The 15,565-nt window shown below is 49.5% G+C and overlaps 1 protein-coding gene across 1 annotated transcript in view; it reads right to left on the reverse strand.

The window, feature by feature from the left end:
• Positions 1 to 15,565, reverse strand: part of LOC142466860 (uncharacterized) — a 139,676-nt gene that overhangs the window by 123,278 nt on the left and 833 nt on the right. The window lies entirely within an intron of this gene.

Below are 15,565 nucleotides of genomic sequence, written 5' to 3' on the forward strand. Positions count from 1 at the left end.
TTGGCAAGGGATGAGGCCCCAAAGTTTCAGGAACTTAGATTGTATCAAAGTCAGGTTCACATTGGCTACTTAGTTTTAATTTGAGGAACGAATTAGGAACATTAATAGGGAATACCTCTGTCTATATGCGGATGCTAAGACAGGAGTAAACACATTGATACAAGAATTTATTCCTAGGTATAAATTATCTCCCTATGAGACACATATGGGATGACTTGTGACTATCAGCAGTCCAAAGGAACGAATTAAGGACCATGTTATTGGTAATAAAACAATAAGTTGTATGCAACTAAAACATTTTTTGAGTCTCTCTAGGCAAAGTTGAAAGTGCACCTACTAGAGATGGGGTTAATAGTCACATATTTCCTGCGCAAGCATGCTCTTCATCCCAGGTGAAAAGGCCTAAAGTAACCACTAATACAGCAATTAAAGTGGCAGAGTTCTTTCCCTGGACCCAAAGCACGTAAAGCTCGTTCCAGCTCCACCAAACGTTCCAGCGCCACCAAAGACCAAAGTCACCTAAAGCACAGCCGCAGCAAGTTAACGTCTTGCTGAGTCAAAACTCTAACCGTTAACCAACGAGGAAAATAAGACACCAGGCTAAGGCCCGGTTTTATCAGAACATTTCATTTTTTCAGAGACTCAATATTTTTATTCTTTAGAGTGTGTTAAGTTGGAAATTTAAGGTGTATGTACAATTGAGCCTTAATGGGAGGATTGGTTTCCTGGAAGCGTGGCTTGTGAAAGCTCTTGTATGTGTTTTGGCAGTACTCATCACTCTCTATGTATGTGTCATGTGCAGCAAAACTTTGATCCATTAGTGTGTTGCACCTCCACCGAAAGGAGGGGGTCACCCAGGGGCGTGTGTCAGCCACAAGGCAAGGATCATAAGTCAGCCATTTTGACCCATCGCAGACATGGTCTGTTCTGATATTCTGAGTGAATGATGTATGCAATGCGTGCAGGGGTGAGGATCATGCATTTCGCTTCCACAGATACCAAACCCCCTCAATTCTCAGTAATAGAATGTTGTGATGATTCTGAAAGTATATGATGATAGAGATAGATGCAATTTCCTTTACCTAGCAACTGCATATCCAAAGAAAGGTTGCTTGCATAAAATAATTTTTTTTTGTATTATGTGTATAATTTCTGTATTTTTCCAATTTTTTAAGGGAACCTCTTTAAAGGGTGTATCACACACTAGGAACAAGAATCAATTTATGGGTCAAGTGTCTCCACCAACCAATGAAACCTGTGTAAAAATGTATGTTTAGTCAGATAACAATTTACAGGAAGGATGTAGCTTTAATTTTGCAGTTTTTAATTTCATCATTAAACCAAGAACAGGTTCAGATTAGGCGTATGGCCTTACAAAACAGAATTGCTTTAGACTATGTTTTAGCTTCAAAAGGAGGGGTATGTGTCCTAATTGAGGAAAAATGTTGTGTTTTTATTCCAGATCAGAGTAGTAATGTGCTACATGAACTAGATGAAATACAAGGGATTCAAAAGAGGCTTAGAAAGGAAGATGGGATGGAATGGGACCCTCTGGGGTTAGGTGAATGGCTTAAATCACTTGGAGCAAAATTTTTGTTTGCTTTGGTGTGTTTTGGAGTGTAACTTGTTGTCATATATGTGCGTGTCACGTGTTGCAAAGGTATGATCCACAGGTGTGCGACCCCCTCCCCCAATCTGATGCCACTCTTTACAGCCAGATGCCAGAAACAGCAGTCCCTTGAAGAAAGAAGATGCCGATCACAGTTATTCAACTCCAAAAGACATATTGGCCGCAGCGCCTTACGAGACTATGACAGTGAAGGGCACGTGCCCTTGTCCTCTGAGTTATCCCTGGACTATCATCATAATCTTAATTCTCAAAAGCTATGTTTTAAGAATAAAAAAAAGGAGGGAGTGACAAAGTGAGAATTTGACGTAAGGGGGGGGGGGCTGACATAACAGCACTGGGATCTAAGCAACCATTTTAAGTCAGCATCCATCTTAGGTTTTGTCTGAGTGAACGGGTTATGAGATGAACGGTTTGAAAGGGATTTTTTGCTTTCAATTTTAAAGTAATAATAAACCAAGCAGCTAACTGGAAAAACCTTGAGAATGAGTGCTGAGTGCCAATGTTATGAAAATACGAGACTGATAGGCACTGTCTCTCATTCCAAGGGGGGGTGGGGAGGGCATGAAGTTCTGTATGTAGAGATAAGGTCAACGGCTGAATAAAGGAATATTGCTGAATCATTTCATTTAGGCATCCCATAATGTTATTATCTCGATGTGTTCATGTTCATATTTTGTTTACGTAGTGACGACATGCAACCTCGTATAGGGGGCGTGGGTTTAGTATTTTGTGTATAAATAAGGCCTGTATGCCACCATGTCGTTGGGAGGGTTTTATTTTGAAACTCTCCTCTGCGTGTGCACCGCACAAAGCAATAAACTTATCTGTCATTCTGCAAAACATATCCTCAGACTTGTGTTTTTATTCACAACTTTCTCAGCAGAAAGAGCAGAATTCCTTAGTCTCACACGTGGGGCTGAACCAAGGAAGGACTGACAGAGTTCCCTAGTCCACAACTGGGCTGACCTGTGAAACAAAAGATGTCTTTAGCTGCCAAGAGACTGCACGTTGCCAGCAAGACACAGGGGACAATACTTCTAAACCTGGATCCTGACATTGCCTTAGCAGACAAGGGTGCGGAAACCAGGAGAACAGAGAAGCCTTCCCCTACAGCTACAAGAAACAGATAAGAAAGTCTTATGGAACGGTTTATATATCTGTTTATATGTATATATATATTTTGGGCTGGTATATAGCTTAGCTAACCACCCAGTTATAGAGACGGCTGAACTACATGTGTAGATAGTCTCCAAAACGGAGATAGGTTTTTGTTTGGCTTATTTTCACAATAAAGCCTAATTTTAGTTTCACTTTAAACGGTCTCCATTGCGTACCTCTGCACACGTCCTCTTACATATGGTGTTAGAAGTGAGATGAGAGGTGGCCCTTGAAGTTAAAAGGGGCCCTGGAGATTGCCTGTGAAATTATTTTGTGCTTTTTGCCTGCATGCAGTCTTGCAAAACAAAGATGCACCTGCAGCAGAGACCAGAATTAAAGGGCTACACTGCACTGAACAAGGCCACAAAACCACAGATGGACTCTTTTCCCCGATCACAAGAGGAGAGAGACTGTGCTGAAGCAGGTAAACCTTACTTGCCTATCACAATAATGTGTAATATGGTTGTTGATAAAGGGACTTTGCCTTCCAGCCATAGTCAGGGTTCAAGAAGTGAGTTTGCGCTCCAGAGAAGCTAGGCTGTTTATTGTTTTCTTTTTTTTTTTAAATGGTGTGAGGCTAATGTCTCTGCTGAAGCAAGGAAATGGGCAGCTAGCAAGCATTGTATTTAAAGAAATAGTGCCCCAATAGGTCCAGGTGAACAATACACCTGTGAGAGGGAAAAAAAACCCTGGGAATTTAAAATGGCCACCCAGCTGAAGTCAAATAAAGACTCTGCAAAAATGGGGAAGAAAATGTGTTCCTGGTGTAAATAACCCCACCACACAGAGCAGTGTCCCTTCAGGCATTATTCAGACGATGAGTGAATGCATGCACAGTACTGCTAATATTATAAAAGTTACCAAAGGGAAGAAAAATAAAAATTCTACAGAGATGCCTGTGAGAGCTACGATCTCTACAAGCAAAATATGCCCACCGGTAGGACTACCACAATTTGGGGTTCTAGCGAATACAGTGACAACAGCTGCAATAGCGCCTCCTGAGTTCAGGAAGAAAAATACACCTGATAGCCCCAAAATGGAGGAAAAGATGTGGCGTTTCTGTAATGAACCCTACCCCACGGAAGAGTGGCCCTTCCGGTCCGATAAGGAGGAAGACATCTCTTATGGGGAACCTAAACCGAGTCACACACACAAAACACCCCAAGAATGGTGGGGGTGCCTGAACTCGGTACGAACCGAAAAGACAGCTCTGTACGATGACGAATGTGATCGGCAGGAGCAAAAGCGGGAGCAGCAGATCACCGAATATTCCTGTCAGCTAACGCAACTGCAAGAAAAGCCTGGCGTGTACAGTGAAGCTGCTGAAGTTTCAAATAAAGACGGAGACCCCAGTACTCCTGATGGGACGGAGTCATACAAAACAAAAAGGCGGAAAAAGAAAAGCGGTTCTTCACTTACCCTGGAAGGAACAGGCATGTCCGCAGATCCTGCGGGGAAAAAGGGGGACCGAGATGCCCTGCAGCCTAGAGAAAATGGAGGATTCGTCATGCGGATGACAGAATGTCCAGAGGGCCCAAGGCAGAAGTCGTGTAACCCAAATAAGTGTCAGTCTGGTGCCAACAGTGAGGAACCCTTAACCAACCATCCCAGAGAAGCGGAGCCGGAACCAGGGAGCGACGATCCCATGACCAGTCCTGAAGATGTCCTGAAAAATGTCAGGCATAACTGTGATCTGTCCCGTGAAAAATTGAAAATAGAGAGAGAAAATAATGCTGAGCTACAGAAGACGGTGCTCGCAATTTACTCGGCGGCCAAGACTGAGCTAGCCACTGCAAACACTACTAATGCCACCATGGTGGAAAAGCAGAGCCAATCCGATAAAATGATGTCTAAGCTGAAGCAGAAGTATGAGGAGGCACTGTAGGAGATTACAGTCTTTCAGCATGAGGTTCACACTCTTCGCCTAGAACTGAATGCCTCCCAACAAGAGCCCAGCAGTGTCCGGACAGAGGTGGACGTATCCCAGAAGGAGGTTCATAAACTCCGCACAGCACTGGATGCCTCACACCACGAGATCGGCACAAAACTGGAAGTCTCCAAAAAGGAACGTCACAGTCTCACTGAAGAGCTGGACAATTAAAAAAACAAACTATTGTCAATCTTAATATAGATCACAAAGTCTCTCAGAAGCCGCTTCAGACCCACAACCTAGAAATGGAAGTCTCACGCCAGGAGACAGTCTCCAAGCAGAGGTGTGAAAATGGAAGGCGGACTACAAGGAGGCCCAGAATATTACAGAGACTGAAAAAGAGAGAAAATTTAAGACTAAACAAAAAAAAAATTCTGAGTTAACAGGCCACGTCAATGGAAAGAATGAAAAGCTCCACGAGCTGAAAAAAATAAAGAAACCTCTGGAAGGTGAAAAGGTTGAAGCAGAGCACCGACTGCAGAACCAACTACAAGGTCTGCATACACACCTCCAGAATGCCGAGGAGAAGCAGCGAACTCTGCAGGAAGAAAATTTGCTAAAGAGGTACTGTACAAGTGCAGCAGGAACGTTTGCATTTCCAGTGCGTCCCCACAGAGCAGTACGAGGAGCTAAAGGCCAGGCTGCATGTCACCAGAGCCTCGCTGAAGGCGGAGCTTAGAGATCAGGTGACTCTACATGAGAGGGAGCGGGAGAAGGCCCAGAAACTGGAGCAAGAGCTGGAGAGGCAGAAAGGCTGTTCCATCCCCTGGAGACGCAGCAGCAACCTCGATGATAAAAATCACAGAACTGCAGAATACGAAGGAGGCGCTGAGACAAGCTCAGAGAAAACAAAGTGAGCAGATAAATTCCCTGAGAAGAGATTTGCAAGATGCCCTCAAAAACCAGGGATCTCTTACTGATGAGATTACAGTCCTACAAGGACAAGTATTGACCCTGACCAAGCATCAGTATCCCACAGCCACAAAAACCCATAGAAAAAAGGGTACAGTGTGAGCTGGGAACACCGCTCATCTGAAAAACAAGGTTACAAAGTCTAAACCAGCGGTGCACAAAATGGGGGGCGCAGGATTATTTAGGGGGGGCGCAGACGCTGTGCACGGGCAGTTGAACAAGTTCCCTGCTGCTTCTCTGCTCTCTGTTGCGGGGCCTTGCTGTGGGGGGCGGGGCCTTGCAGCTGGTCTGCTCTCTGCGGGGCCTTCCCTGCACACAGACAGCCTCTCGTCCTTCTGTCTGCTTCCCCCCACACGGGGGACCATGCGGAGTACTACCCCCCCCCCCCAGGTAAAAGTGTGTGTGTCAGTAGCAGTGTGTGCAGTAGTGTGGGAGAGTGTCTGCATCAGTGTGTGTGTCTGCATCAGTGTGTGTGTCTGCAGCAGTGTGTGTGAGTGTCTGCAGCAGTGTGTGTGAGTGTCTGCAGCAGTGTGTGGGTGAGAGTGTCTGCAGCAGTGTGTGGGTGAGAGTGTCTGCAGCAGTGTGTGGGTGAGAGTGTCTGCAGCAGTGTAAGTGTCTGCAGCAGTGTGTGAGTCTGCAGCAGTGTGTGGGTGAGAGTGTCTGCAGCAGTGTGTGGGTGAGAGTGTCTGCAGCAGTGTGTGGGTGAGTGTCTGCAGCAGTGTGTGGGTGAGAGTGTCTGCAGCAGTGTGTGAGTGCGAGTGTCTGCAGCAGTGTCTGCAGCAGTGTGTGAGTGTCTGCAGCAGTGTGAGTGTCTGCAGCAGTGTGTGCAGCCGTGTGTGTGTCTGCAGCAGTGTGTGTGTGTCTGCAGCAGTGTGAGTGTCTGCAGCAGTGTGAGTGTCTGCAGCAGTGTGTGCAGCCGTGTGTGTGTCTGCAGCAGTGTGTGTGTGTCTGCAGCAGTGTGAGTGAGTGTCTGCAGCAGTGTGAGTGAGTGTCTGCAGCAATGTGTGTGAGTGCAACGCTGCTCTGAATATGGACATTGCATTATTAAGACGTGAAGCTTACTGGATATTCCATCTGCGTACCAGTAATGGAGGTGGATTTAACAAGCAGCTTAATCTGAAGTGCTTTAGTGACAGGCGTTAATTTTTATTTTTCAGTAGTAGATCGACGCCTTCACACCTCTGTCCTCTTCATCTTTTCATATTAACTGGAAGTCTTAAATATGGATCCAGAATTACTTAAGCCGTTTGCTGGTTCCATTTCAGTGTTACTTCCCTTTGTCAATGGAAAATAGGAAACGGAGTTCCAAAAGTCCGTGCTCAGCTGTAGGGTATCACTTTAAAGAGCATAAAAGTCTCAATAATAAGTCCAGGTAACAGGGAACCAAACCACTATTAATACTCATAGATAATTTGTATCTCCATATATGAACTCCTTATACATGTATGGGGACCTGTATACTGGGTATAAGTCAGTAATAAATATCTGACTACCCAGTTGTACATAAACACACGTCCCCCTGGAGAGAGACACTTGAATATTGAACACCCAGACCGTAGGCACGGAATGGGGTACTCACAGTCGTTGAAGAGAGTGGTGGTTCCCAGAGCGTGCGTCACGTGATAGTGGTACAGAAGAAATATCTTCAAGGGAAGTAGCGGAGCACAGCAAGCAGACGAAGGGGGCTAGACACCATTGAGTAGATAAAAATCCTTTATTCCATGGTAGACATGGTTTGGGATGGTAAAAAAGCACTAACGCGTTTCGGGCGGTCGCTCTTTGTCAAAGAGATGATTTTACAAGACTGCGACTGCACCAGCTGATATAGAAATCCCCCGGCTCCAGCTGATCAATGACGCACACACCTAATGGTGCGAAATCGCCAAGCTACGACCTGATTGGCTGAACCAAGGAACCAATAAACTGAATGAAGTAGCTATTACACGCTCGAGCCGGGGGACAACACACATCAGCTGCACAACAACTGTGTGTCAATGTAAAAAAGCACACAGAGGAAAAAATAACATAACGTAAAAGACAGGTATACAAAGAATTTACAAATAAGCAGTCTAATAGAATGCTATGGAGAGGGGAGGAGAGGGGAAAAAGGAAGTATTAATCCATAACGATATAAACAACATATGTGAAATAATAAAGTATATATTAACTTAATTATCCAAAGACAGAAATATACAAAAATGTAACAATGTGTATTCACATCACGTATAGAAACAAAGCTATCAGCAGACTAATGTGAATAACCCTGTAATGATATCTCTTCTGATATGTTCTCAAAGTATTATAATCAGAACTGCAGATATGTATCATAAAAAGACAGTGTATTCAGGATTATATGAATAAATACAGAAGGGGGAGAGAATAAGGATCATACATAAAAAGTGAGAACAAAGTAACACTCTAGTCTACCTTGTACATACTGTAGTTCATTTAAGGAAATGTGACAACTCCCAGTCAATATTCATACCCCTAGGAGCCAAAGTCCCAAGGGTATAAATCCAGTGCATTTAACGACAATTGAGAAGGGATTCTCTATCCCCTCCTCTGGGTTGACTAGCTATATGCTCAATTGCACTCAATGTAAATATCTATTGTACCTATTAAGCAATTATTAAAATGTCTTGCCACTGGAAATTTATCATCCTTATTTTTTATAGTTCTAATATGTTCGCTGATCCTTATTTTTAAGGGTCTGATAGTTCTTCCAATATAGCCACAGCCACATGCACATCTTAGGATATATACGACGAACTTCAATTGCAGGTTAAAAAATAATTTATCCTATATTTTTGGCCAGTATGTATGCTTTTCATAAATTTGACAGGTAAAGCATATTTGCAATAATTACATAACCCACATTTATAAAAACCATTTGGAATACTAGTCTTTGTTGTATATTTGGGTCTGTACATACTGGGCGAAAGGTAGGTACCTAAGGTTTTAGCTTTTCTGTAAACTATTTTGGGATTTGTTTTGGTATAAATATCCATGTCTCTATCTAGTCGAAGTACCGCCCAATGTTTATTTAAAATAAATATAATATTACCCGCTTGTTTTGAATAGATAGTTATAAAGAGAGGTAGTTCTGTATTGTAGTTCCTATTTTGTTCATGCGAACTCTTCATTTTATATCTATTTAGGAGATCTGTCCTTTTAAGATGTTTAACTTCATTGAGTGCACCCTCTAGAATACTATCCGAGTATCCACGAATTTTGAACCTCTTTTTGAGTTGTTCAGCTTGAATGTTGAAGGATTCCTCAGTCGAACAAATCCTTCTAAGTCTTAAAAAATGACTTTTAGGGATACCATTTAACAGCGGTCTCGGGTGTGCACTATTAGCTCTCAGCAGGGAGTTGCGAGAGTTCTCCTTTCTATATATATCTGTTTGTATTTGAAAATTTGTATCAACATATAAATGTAGATCTAAAAAATTAATATGATGATGATGAACTGTATGTGTAAATTTGAGGTTACAGTCGTTGGAGTTAAGATATTCTAAAAATAAGGCAAGTGTCTGTGAATCCCCACACCAAATCAAAAGTAAATCGTCAATATAGCGACGATAGAATTTAATATACTGTCTATATGGATTAGTGTCACCGAAAATGTGATAAGTCTCCCAAAAGCCCATAAATAAATTGGCGTATGAGGGTGCAAATGAAGTGCCCATAGCAGTGCCCTGTGTCTGTAAATAATATTGATTGTTAAAGGTGAAATAATTATGTTGGAGTAAAAACATCACACAATCCAAAATAAAAGTGATCGTAGTGCGTCCGTATGACGTATGATCGTATGACGCGTCCGTGCATGATGACGTATGACGTCTCCATCACGTGACGCACACGGAAGTGCCAGCGATTGGCGTGGCTGTGTCTCGTTCATACATAAATAACACTCCAGATGGGTAAGTAGTTATTCATCTTGAGAAAGGACTATCAATAGTCCGAAACGTGTTGGTGTGGTTTTTGTTCTTGATCCATTAAAATAAGCAACATTTTTTATTATGGGAACGCATCCTTGTACTTTTTTCTGGCTTTGCCAGTTTTGGATTTAGGGCTCCGTTTTTCTTTCTCTTGCTCACTTGGGAATGTACACAGGGACACTGTAAATGGGATTGGCTCTTTATTTCCCGGAGGTGAGGTAAAGAGGTAAAGCCTTTTTGCCTTGCTTTCCGCTGTCTGACGGTTACCATCAGCCATTGGTAGGCGTCTAGTTACCATGACAGCAGAGGAGGGGCATGCTCAGTCTGTGGGCGCATGCGCTATGCGTCCCCTGCTTGCCGGCACTCATGCACAGTAGGCCGCTTGAAGCCTGTGTATTCGACGCATGCGCGGCAGCTCCCTGAATTGCCTGCTTGCTCTGCGCATGCGCGCTCATGGTGGGTCTAGGCCCGGAGCGCGTACGCGGAGTGTGCATGTGCGGTGTGCTTGGTGATTTGCTCGCTCTGCGCGTGCGCGGACCCGTGTCAGAGCTGTGATGTTACATAGTTACATAGTAGATGAGGTTGAAAAAAGACGTACGCCCATCAAGTTCAACCTATGCTAAATTTAGACAACAGATACCTTATCCTATATGTATGCTTACTTATTGATCCAGAGGAAGGCAAACAAAAAACCCCAGTCATATCATCCAATGATGTCTCAAAAGGGGAAAAATAAATTCCTTGTTGACTCTGAGAAATGGCAATCGGATTAATCTCTGGATCAAGAACCTTCCCATGTATACTTATTTGGTATATCCCTGTATACCTTTCCTATTTAAAAAGATGTCAAACCTTTTTTTGAACAAATCTATTGTATCTGCCATCACAGTCTCCCCGGGAAATGAATTCTACATTTTAACTGCCCTTACTGTAAAAAAAAACCCTTTCCTCCAACCTTAAGGGATGGCCCGAGTCCTTTGTACTGCCCGTGGGATGAATAGTTCTTTTGAAAGCATTGTATTGTCCCCGAATATATTTGAATATAGTTATATCCCCTCTTAGACGCCTATTTTCTAATGTAAATACATCTAATTTAGCTAGCCTCTCCTCATAAGTTAGAATGTCCATCCCCTTTATTAATTTGGTGGCTCTTCTCTGCACTCTCTCTAGTTCCATAATGTATTTTCTTAGGACTGGTGCCCAAAATTGTACTCCATATTCAAGGTGTGGCCTTACTAATGCTTTGTAAAGGGGCATAATTATGTTTACAGCCTTTCCACCCATAGATCGTTTGATGCAAGATACGATCTTGTTTGCCTTTGCAGCTACTGCATGACTTTGGGAACTACTGCTAAGCCTGCTGTCTACAAGCACTCCTAAATCCTTCTTCATCAAGGATTGCCCCAATTTATCCCATTTAATTTGTAATTCACCTTTTTATTCTTGCATCCCAAATGCATAACCTAACATTTATCTGTATTAAACCTCATCTGCCATTTACCTGCCCACGTTTCCAGTCTCTCCAAGTCCTTCTGAAGAGAAATCCTGCTCTGATTCTATTACCTTACACAGTTTAGTATCATCAGCAAAGATGGAGACTTTGCTCTCGATCCCAACCTCAAGGTCATTAATAAACAAGTTAAAAAGCAGGGGTCCCAGTACCGATCCCTGAGGTACTCCACTCACGACTTTAGCCCAACCTGAAAAAGTTTCATTTATGACAACCCTCTGTTGGCTGTCCTTTAACCAGTTTTCAATCCAGGTGCATATACTATTACTGAGTCCAATGCTCTTAATTTTGTACACCAACCTCGTGTGAAACCGCATCAAAAGCCTTTGCAAAATGTAAGTAGACCACATCAACTGAATTACTCAGGTCTAAATTCCTACTTACCCCCTCAAAGAAAGCCCCCCCCCTGCTCCTTTACACAAAGCCCCTCCTGCTCCCTCACACAAAGCCCCCCCCCTGCTCCCTCACACAAAGACCCCCCTGCTCCCTCACACAAAGACCCCCCTGCTCCCTCACACAAAGCCCCCCCTGCTCCCTCACACAAAGCCCCCCCTGCTCCCTCACACAAAGCCCCCCCCCCTGCTCCCTCACACAAAGCCCCCCCTGCTCCCTCACACAAAGCCCCCCCCCTGCTCCCTCATAAAGCGCCCCCCTGCTCCCTCACACAAAGCCCCCCCCTGCTCCCTCACACAAAGCCCCCCCCCTGCTCCCTCACACAGAGCCCCCCCCGCTCCCTCACAAAGAGCCCCCCCTGCTCCCTCACACAAAGCCCTCCCCCTGCTCCCTCACACAAAGCCCTCCCCCCCGCTCCCTCACACAAAGCCCCCCCCGCTCCCTCACACAGAGCCCCCCCGCTCCCTCACACAAAGCCCCCCCCCCGCTCCCTCACACAAAGCCCCCCCCTGCTCGCTCACACAGAGCCCCCCCCCTGCTCCCTCACACAAAGCCCCCCCCCTCGCTCCCTCACACAAAGCCCCCCCCCTGCTCCCTCACACAAAGCCCCCCCACACAAAGCCCCTCCCCTGCTCCCTCACACAAAGCCCCCCCCTGCTCCCTCACACAAAGCCCCCCCTGCTCCCTCACACAAAGCCCCCCTGCTCCCTCACACAAAGCCCCCCTGCTCCCTCACACAAAGCCCCACCCCTGCTCCCTCACACAAAGCCCCCCCTGCTCCCTCACACAAAGCCCCCCCTGCTCCCTCACACAAAGCCCCCCCTGCTCCCTCACACAAAGCCCGCCCTGCTCCCTCACACAGAGCCCCCCCTGCTCCCTCACACAAAGCCCGCCCTGCTCCCTCAAACAGAGCCCCCCCCTGCTCCTTCACACAGAGCCCCCCCCTGCTCCCTCACACAAAGCCCCCCCCTGCTCCCTCACACAAAGCCCCCCCCTGCTCCCTCACACAAAGCCCCCCTCCGCTCCCTCACACAGAGCCCCCCCCCCGCTCCCTCACAAAGAGCCCCCCCTGCTCCCTCACACAAAGCCCTCCCCCTGCTCCCTCACACAAAGCCCTCCCCCCTGCTCCCTCACACAAAGCCCTCCCCCCTGCTCCCTCACACAAAGCCCCCCTGCTCCCTCACACAATGCCCCCCCTGCTCCCTCACACAAAGCCCCCCCTGCTCCCTCACACAAAGCCCCCCCTGCTCCCTCACACAAAGCCCCCCCTGCTCCCTCACACAAAGCCCCCCTACTCCCTCACACAAAGCCCCCCCTGCTCAATCACACAGAGCCCCCCCCTGCTCCCTCACACAGAGCTCCCCCTGCTCCCTCACACAAAGCCCCCCCTGCTCCCTCACACAAAGCCCCCCCCTGCTCCCTCACACAAAGCCCCCCCCTGCTCCCTCACACAAAGCCCCCCCTGCTCCCTCACACAAAGCCCCCCCTGCTCCCTCACATAAAGCCCCCATACACAAAGCCCCCCCTGCTCCCTCACACAAAGCCCCCCTGCTCCCTCACACAAAGCCCCCCCCCCCTGCTCCCTCACACAAAGCCCCCCCCTGCTACTTCACACAGAGCCCCCCCACTCCCTCACACAAAGCCCCCCCGCTCCCTCACACAAAGCCCCCCCCGCTCCCTCACACAGAGCCCCCCCGCTGCCTCACACAAAGCCCCCCCCCGCTCCCTCACACAAAGCCCCCCCTGCTCCCTCACACAAAGCCCCCCCTCGCTCCCTCACACAAAGCCCCCCCTGCTCGTCACATAAAGCCCCCCCACACAAAGCCCCCCCTGCTCCCTCACACAAAGCCCCCCCACACAAAGCCCCCCCTGCTCCCTCACACAAAGCCCCCCCCCCTGCTCCCTCACACAAAGCCCACCCTGCTCCCTCACACAAAGCCCCCCCCTGCTCCCTCACAAAGCGCCCCCCTGCTCCTCACACAAAGCCCCCCCCTGCTCCCTCACACAAAGCCCCCCTGCTCACTCACACAAAGCCCCCCACACAAAGCCCCTCCCCTGCTCCCTCACACAAAGCCCCCCCCTGCTCCCTCACACAAAGCCCCCCCTGCTCCCTCACACAAAGCCCCCCTGCTCCCTCACACAAAGCCCCCCTGCTCCCTCACACAAAGCCCCACCCCTGCTCCCTCACACAAAGCCCCCCCTGCTCCCTCACACAAAGCCCCCCCTGCTCCCTCACACAAAGCCCCCCCTGCTCCCTCACACAAAGCCCGCCCTGCTCCCTCACACAGAGCCCCCCCTGCTCCCTCACACAAAGCCCGCCCTGCTCCCTCAAACAGAGCCCCCCCCTGCTCCTTCACACAGAGCCCCCCCCTGCTCCCTCACACAAAGCCCCCCCCTGCTCCCTCACACAAGCCCCCCCTGCTCCCTCACACAGAGCCCCCCCCGCTCCCTCACAAAGAGCCCCCCCTGCTCCCTCACACAAAGCCCTCCCCCTGCTCCCTCACACAAAGCCCTCCCCCCCGCTCCCTCACACAAAGCCCCCCCGCTCCCTCACACAGAGCCCCCCCGCTCCCTCACACAAAGCCCCCCCCCCCGCTCCCTCACACAAAGCCCCCCCCCTGCTCGCTCACACAGAGCCCCCCCCCTGCTCCCCTCACACAAAGCCCCCCCCTCGCTCCCACACACAAAGCCCCCCCCTCGCTCCCTCACACAAAGCCCCCCTGCTCCCTCACACAAAGCCCCCCCCTGCTCCCTCACACAAAGCCCCCCCTCGCTCCCTCACACAAAGCCCCCCCTGCTCGTCACATAAAGCCCCCCCACACAAAGCCCCCCCTGCTCCCTCACACAAAGCCCCCCCACACAAAGCCCCCCCTGCTCCCTCACACAAAGCCCCCCCCTGCTCCCTCACACAAAGCCCCCCCTGCTCCCTCACACAAAGCCCCCCCCTGCTCCCTCACAAAGCGCCCCCCTGCTCCCTCACACAAAGCCCCCCCCTGCTCCCTCACACAAAGCCCCCCTGCTCACTCACACAAAGCCCCCCCACACAAAGCCCCTCCCCTGCTCCCTCACACAAAGCCCCCCCCCTGCTCCCTCACACAAAGCCCCCCCTGCTCCCTCACACAAAGCCCCCCTGCTCCCTCACACAAAGCCCCCCTGCTCCCTCACACAAAGCCCCACCCCTGCTCCCTCACACAAAGCCCCCCCTGCTCCCTCACACAAAGCCCCCCCTGCTCCCTCACACAAAGCCCGCCCTGCTCCCTCACACAGAGCCCCCCCTGCTCCCTCACACAAAGCCCCCCCTGCTCCCCTCACACAAAGCCCCCCCTGCTCCTCACACAAAGCCCCCCCTGCTCCCTCACACAAAGCCCGCCCTGCTCCCTCACACAGAGCCCCCCCCTGCTCCCTCACACAAAGCCCGCCCTGCTCCCTCAAACAGAGCCCCCCCCCTGCTCCTTCACACAGAGCCCGCCCCCTGCTCCCTCACACAAAGCCCCCCCCTGCTCCCTCACACAAAGCCCCCCCCCTGCTCCCTCACACAGAGCCCCCCCCGCTCCCTCACAAAGAGCCCCCCCTGCTCCCTCACACAAAGCCCTCCCCCTGCTCCCTCACACAAAGCCCTCCCCCCTGCTCCCTCACACAAAGCCCTCCCCCTGCTCCCTCACACAAAGCCCCCCTGCTCCCTCACACAATGCCCCCCCTGCTCCCTCACACAAAGCCCCCCCTGCTCCCTCACACAAAGCCCCCCCTGCTCCCTCACACAAAGCCCCCCCTGCTCCCTCACACAAAGCCCCCCCCTGCTCCCTCACACAAAGCCCCCCCTGCTCAATCACACAGAGCCCCCCCTGCTCCCTCACACAGAGCTCCCCCTGCTCCCTCACACAAAGCCCCCCCTGCTCCCTCACACAAAGCCCCCCCCTGCTCCCTCACACAAAGCCCCCCCTGCTCAATCACACAGAGCCCCCCCTGCTCCCTCACACAGAGCTCCCCCTGCTCCCTCACACAAGCCCCCCCTGCTCCCTCACACAAAGCCCCCCCCTGCTCCCTCACACAAAGCCCCCCCCTGCTCCCTCACACAAAGCCCCCCCTGCTCC

Source organism: Ascaphus truei, chromosome 15, assembly GCF_040206685.1.
Source record: "Ascaphus truei isolate aAscTru1 chromosome 15, aAscTru1.hap1, whole genome shotgun sequence".
Taxonomy (NCBI): Eukaryota; Metazoa; Chordata; class Amphibia; order Anura; family Ascaphidae; genus Ascaphus; species Ascaphus truei.